Source organism: Neomonachus schauinslandi, chromosome 12, assembly GCF_002201575.2.
Source record: "Neomonachus schauinslandi chromosome 12, ASM220157v2, whole genome shotgun sequence".
Classification (NCBI taxonomy): domain Eukaryota; kingdom Metazoa; phylum Chordata; class Mammalia; order Carnivora; family Phocidae; genus Neomonachus; species Neomonachus schauinslandi.
The window spans coordinates 494318-500959 of NC_058414.1; the positions used below are offsets into that span (position 1 = coordinate 494318).

A 6642-nucleotide genomic window follows, 5' to 3' on the forward strand; every position below is an offset into this window, starting at 1 on the left:
TATTTGACAGAGAGAGACACAGCGAGAGAGGGAACACAAGCAGGGGGAGTGGGAGAGGGAGAAGCAGGCTTCCCGCCGAGCAGGGAACGCGATGCGGGGCTCAATCCCAGGACCCTGGGATCATGACCTGAGCCGAAGACAGATGCTTAACGACTGAGCCACCCAGGCGCCCCTAAAATTGTCTTAAGTATTACCTTTATATATGTTTAGAACCACATCAGACATGTTGCAATATTTGTTTCATCTATCACACATAATTAGAAGATTCAGGAGGTGAAGGAAATGATATTTATCCGTATACTGTTCTTTCTTATTTCATGATGTTGCAGTATTTCTTATTTTATCATTTCATTTCTGTTCAGAGAATTTCATTTAGCCAATCGTTTAAGGTAGGTCTGCTGGTGGCATATTCTCTTGGCTTTTCTTCATCCTTCATCCTTTCATTCCTGAAGAATAGTTTCACTGGATGTAGGAATCTGGGTTCACAATGATTCTCCTTCAGCCCTTGAACGCTGTCGTGCCACTTTCTCTTGGCCTCCATAGTTTCTGGTGAGAAATATGCTCTTCAAATTGTTTGTAATTTTCAGGTTTGATTATGGTGTGTCTTGCAGTGGATTTCTTTAAGTTTATTCCTTTGGGTTCATTAAGCTTCTCAAATCTGTAGGTTTTTGTCATTTGCCAAATTTGAGAGGTTTTTGCCATTATTTTTTTGAATACTTTTTAAGCCCCTACCTCTTTCTTTTTCTCTTGAGATTCTGATGACATTTTCATGTCATCAATAATATGATGACATTCATATTCATCATGAAATCTTGTGTTAATGGTCCTACATGTCACTGAGGCCCTGTTCATTTTTCTTTCAGTGTGTATTCCCTGTTGCTCAACTTGAGTAATTTTTTTGTTCTGTCTTTGTTCACTGAGTTTTTTCTATCCCTTTCATTCTGCAATTTAACCCATCCATCAATTTTTTTTTATTTTGGTTGTTGTATTTTTCAGTTCTGGATTACCATTCGGTTCTTTTTTATATCCTTCATTTCTTTGTTGAGGCTTTTAATTTTTTTTTTACTTGTTTTCAAGCATGTTCATAGTTGCTCAAGGAAGCATTATAAAGCTGGCTCCCTTAAACTTTTTGCTAGATAATTCTAACATTTTTGTCTTCTTGGTGTCTATAGATTGTCTTGGGGGGGGGGGGGGTTGGTTGAAATAATCCTGGTTCTTGATGTGTGAGTGATCCTTGGTTATGTCTTGGACATTTTGGGTGTTACATAATGAGACTTGAATCTTGAATGTCTGAACACAGAACAGATTTCTGCTGACGCTGCTGTGGGTGCTGCCTGGTTACTACTGGGCAGGGTGGAATCTGGACTCCCCACCCAGCCTCCTTGGTATCTGTGGGGAGGGACTTCTTGTTATTGCTGTGTGGGTGTAAGTCCCCTATTAAGCCTTTGTGATTCAACCCTGCCTGGGAAGGGAGGGGTGCTGCCCTGTTACTGCTGGGCACAGGTGGAATGCAGGCTCCCTCCTGGCCTCCACTGCCCTTGCGGGGGTCACTTGGTGGGGGTGGAAGTCCCTGATCTTCTCTGACACGACTGGTTGGTGTAGAGGTGGTCAACAGTGTTTTCTCTAGAGTTGGCTGCAGGCTGCGGTAGAGCAATGATTGTCTAAAAATATTCTGTCCTGCTATATAACCCTTTTCTGGTCCTTTGACCAGAGAGAGCAGGCTTTGTTTGCAGCTTGTCTATGTCAGTCGTCATTTCTGGGTTGCCAGCTTCTTCAGCACCTAGTCTGGGGTATATGAAGCAGAAAGAAAATTGAGGACTTGATGCTGTGCCTTTTTGGGCCCCCAGATCCCTTCCCAGTCTGCCTCCTCCTCTCCACCTTTCAGAGTCTTATGTTTTCTTTGGTTTAAATGTAATGTCTTATTTCTTTAGCTGCATTTAGTGGGAAACAGAATTCCTATATGTGCCTTTGTTTGTTTTAAGATTTACTTATTTTGGGGGGGAGGGGCAGAGGGAGAGGGCAAGAGCAATGCAAGCAGACTCCGTGCTGAGTACAGAGCCTGATGTAGGGCTCGATCTCATGACCCTGAGATCATGACCTGAGCCAAAACCAAGAGTCAGATGCTTAACCGACTATGCCACCCAGGCCCCCACTGTATGTGCCTTTAAATTTTTAATAAATACTGACGAATGGTCTTGTTTTCCATTAATACTTAATCTGTAGTCTAATCAACACCCTTGAAGAATGCCTGTCTAGCTACACCCTAGAGTACCACACAGTGGTGGTCTGGGTGAAGACAGGTCAGCCTTGAGACCTACGCACCAAAGCTTGTTGGGAGTTCTGATCTCAGAGATGGAAGCTCTTAGTAATCTGGTCAGCTACCTGCTCCATATTAATTTACATTTAGGTTTACCTTGGGAACTTAAGCTTTTTAAGAGATATCACTAGTTGGTCTTTTTTTCCTGCTGGTAAGCAGTGATTCTTTGGTCATAGAACACTCTCAGAGTATGCAAAGTGCTCTCATGTTTGTACCATAATCACAAAAAGCGATGGGTGGGAGCAAGAGTGATCGCTGCCGTCACTTTCTGGCAAAGGAACCTGAACACGGAGCCAGTGACATATTTGAGGCTCGTGTGGCAACCGAGAGTCACTTTGCCTGTTTGCCCTGTAGGCTCGCTCAACCATCATTTCTACCAAGTAATGGCGAGATACCTTTGCACATTGAAAGTGAGCCTCACCACTTCCCTGTCCTTCAGTTTATGCTTGATGAGGCGTCACAAGTGAAAGACATCGAATTTCTTTTAGATTTTCCGCCAGGAAGGGGAGAGTTCCTATTTGTGCTCTCTCCGTGCATGTCCTTGCGTCACTGCGGGAAGTATGGTAAGTGCAGCCATGGAAGGAACAGCTGTAGGCATGTCGCACACATGGTCTTCTTGGTTCATCATGAGCATCTCAACGAGTCTGAAACCACAAAAGAAAAAAAGAAAGGAGAATGTCTTCAAGATCAGTTGTTGTGCTTTTTAAATGGCTGTCAGGTAACACACAGGGAAACAGCCGCTTAACGATGCAGGCTCTTTTCCTCAGACCCAGGGAGCTGCCTGGGCTGTCCTCGCTAGACCTTGCCTCTGTGATTGCACCTCTGCCTCGCCGACGTGACTTTGATAGCGTCAGGAGTCGGTTTATCTCAGCATTCTGTGCATGGGGAGGTGGCCTTGGGTAAAGTGTGTGTCCAGTGGGGGAAGGTCCAGGCACGGATAAAGTCCTGTTCTACGTCAGCATGTACTTTCCTAAGGGCAGTATACCAAATCCTTAATCACAAGTTTTGCCTTGGTTTTTGCTTATCTTAAATGTTCTTTTTCCCGAAGGCACAGGTCTATACCTGCATCTCGAAATTAACGGGTTACAAATAGGGTCATTTTGTGGGCTTTACCAATACTAATAGAATCACTTACATGTTTTCTTAGACGTAGTTTTGTGTTTTTTTAAACAATGTCTTTGTGCAATTCATATACCACACAATTCACCCATTTAAGTTTCACAATTGGATGTTTCCCAGTATATCGGAAGGCTTTGCAGCCATCAGCATAATCTAGTTGTAGAGCGTCCTCATCCTCCTCTGAAGAAAAGCCACACCCGTTAGCAGACACATGTCCTCTCTGCCCCCACCGCCATGCAGCCACCAGCAGGCTGTCTGTAGAGATTTGCCTCTACTGAACATTCTACATGATAAAATCACATGACCTATTGTTTTCTGTGGATGACTTTGCTCACATAACACTCTCGAGGTTCGTCTGAGTGGCAGCACGGATCTGTAGCACATCTTTTTTACTGCCGGCTGCTGTCACCCTGTGGGCTGTAGCACGTTCTGTACACCCTTCCATCAGTTAATGGACGTTTGGGTTGTTACCGTGTTTTGGCGACTCATGAATAACGCCACTGTGAACGTTCATGTACAAAGGTTCATATAGACATATGTTTTTGTTTCTCTTGGTTACGTACCTAGGAATGGGAGCACTGAGTCATGCGGTAGCTCTATGTTTAACTTTCTGAGGACCTGCCACACCGCATTCCCCGGCGGCTACACTCCCACCAGCAGTGCGCAAGGGCTCCTGTTTCTCCACGTCCTCCCCAATACCTGTGTTTTCTTTGATCATGTTTAGGCTAGTGGGCATCAAGTGGTATCTTGTAGTTTTGATTTGAAGCTCTTGAATGAATAATGATTTTGAACATCTTTTAATGTGTTTGTTGACCAATTCTGTATCTTCTTTGGAGAAATGTCTACTCGTGTCCTGTGGTGGTTGTCTGACTCGGTTATTTTTCTCTTTACTGTTGAATTGTAAGAGGGTTTTTAAATGTATTTTGTATATAATTGTGTGATTTGTAAATGTTTTTTTCCTATTTTGTGTTTGTGTTTTCTGTTTCTTGATGGTGTCTGTGATGACACACAAAGGTTTTTATTTCGATGGGGTCCAATTTATCTGTTTATTCATTCGTTTGTACTTTTGGTATCCTAAGAATCCATTACCTGACTCAGGGCCTACAAAGATTTACTACAGGGCGCCTGGGTGGCTCAGTTGGTTAAGCAACTGCCTTCGGCTCAGGTCATGATCCTGGAGTCCTGGGATCGAGTCCCGCATCGGGCTCCCTGCTCGGCGGGGAGTCTGCTTCTCCCTCTGACCCTCCCCCCTCTCATGCTCTCTCTGTCTCATTCTCGCTCTCAAATAAATAAAATCTTGAAAAAAAAAAAAGACTTACTACATTGTAACGTGGAAGTTATAAAACATCTAAGACTCTTAGAGGTTTTTTAGCCCTTGCATTTAGGTCTTTGATCCATTTTGAGTTAATTTTCTATATGGTGTGAGATAGGGATCTAATTTCACGCTCTTTTTTGTGGAACTGTGGTTGTCCCGTCACCATCTTTTGAAAGGACTACTTTTTGGCATCCTTGTCAAATAAAAATCTTCATCCAAACCAAAGTCAGAACACATGGACTTTTTTGATAACCCAAGGTTTTCATGAAAGTGTTTGAACAATTGAACGTCTCTACCAAATGATGCACTGTTTTTTTTTTTTTAAGATTTTATTTATTTATTTGACAGAGAGAGACACAGCGAGAGAGGGAACACAAGCAGGGGGAGTGGGAGATGGAGAAGCAGGCTCCCCGCGGAGCAGGGAGCCTGATGCGGGGCTGGATCCCAGGACCCTGGGATCATGACCTGAGCCGAAGGCAGACGCTCAACGACTGAGCCACCCAGGCGCCCCTGATGCACTGTTCTTATAGTGACTCTGGGATTGGAAAGACGGAATCTGGTTCTTCCAAAATCTGGAATGTAAACCCAGTGTCTGCTCAGGTCCATCAGATCGTAGGCATCCTTGGGTGGAGCCATCCACTGACGAGCAGTCTTTCTGATGAGTCCTGTTAAGGGGAGTTTGACAGTTGCCATGTGTCCCGGTGACTGGGCAGCCGTGAGCTGTGTGTCAGTTTCAGTGACTGCAGACAGCAGCTAAGGTAACACGGGCTGTTTGCAGCGTCGTGTTGGAAGGACCGATTTTGGTGGAACCGAAGGAATGAGTGGTTTGTGGTTGTCTGTGTGGTACCTGGGTCACTGGGCATCCCAGCGGCTCAGTAGTGACAGTTGGTGGCGGTGAGACTACTGCGTCCTGGGAGGAGAGCCTGATGCAGAGACCGTGGCGTGGCTCAGGAGGCTCGGACGACAGAGACGCTGGAGGGGAAACACGAGCGCTTTGCTTTGGATGTACGTCATGAAAAGCCGCGGCGGTGGTTTCTGCCATCCCCGCGTTGGCTGGGGCTCGATGGAGAGCCGCGTGGTGAGGGCCAGGGAGAGCGGACGTGAAGTGGAGCGTGTGACTCCAAGGAGAAAATAGCGCAGCCTGAGATTGCGTTCTGTGGCCACTTCGAAACCCGCGGCCTGCCCGTCTTGAACCTGTGAGGGGCAAGATGGCATTGATTGTGCCACTGGTTTCAGAGCACCCGCTCTGCTTCTTCCTTTTGCTGGCCTGTCTTTGTGAAGCGGCAGGGCGGACCGGCGCCCTTTGCATCCGAGGCCATGTGTGTATTCTGAGCTTTTTGGGCCGAGAGGAAGAGTTCCTATAAACAGTTCCCAGGGTAGTTTGTACAACAGTTATTTCTGGGGAATTCTCAGCACAATTCAGGGCTTGGATCTCCTTCAGGTAGGTGTGGAGGTGGGTGTGATTCCAGCCAGGGCGCCTCCTTCGAGGCACAGGCTCAGGCAAGGCCTTAGGCCAGCACGCATGGCAACCTGGGGCAGAGGGCTGTGGTGTGAGCCTTGCTCCCCTCCCCTCCCCGCCTGGGGCCCCTGGGCACCCAGGATTCTTGGGGAGGGGGAGCAGCACCGTGTCCTTGTTGCTGCCAACAGGGGCCCTGCCCGCAGGCGTGCTGGGTTCTCAGGCTTGGTTGGAATTGGTTCAAGATTCTCTGGAACGGTCTGAACTCTTGCACGGTCTGGCGGCTGCAGCCGCTTGTTTTATAACATGGCTGTGTTTGATAGAGGTATGTGTTAAATTTAGTAAAATTATGACCATCAAGCGCAAGGTCCAGTCAGAAGCAAAGAGGTACCTGCCCCCCCCCCCCCCCCCCCCCCCCCCCCCCCCCCCCCCCCC

General features: G+C 46.7%; 1 protein-coding gene across 2 annotated transcripts in view; it reads left to right on the forward strand.

Moving 5' to 3' along the window:
- Positions 1-6642, forward strand: part of OGDH (oxoglutarate dehydrogenase) — a 71755-nt gene that overhangs the window by 7907 nt on the left and 57206 nt on the right. The gene's annotated exons all lie outside the window — the stretch shown is intronic.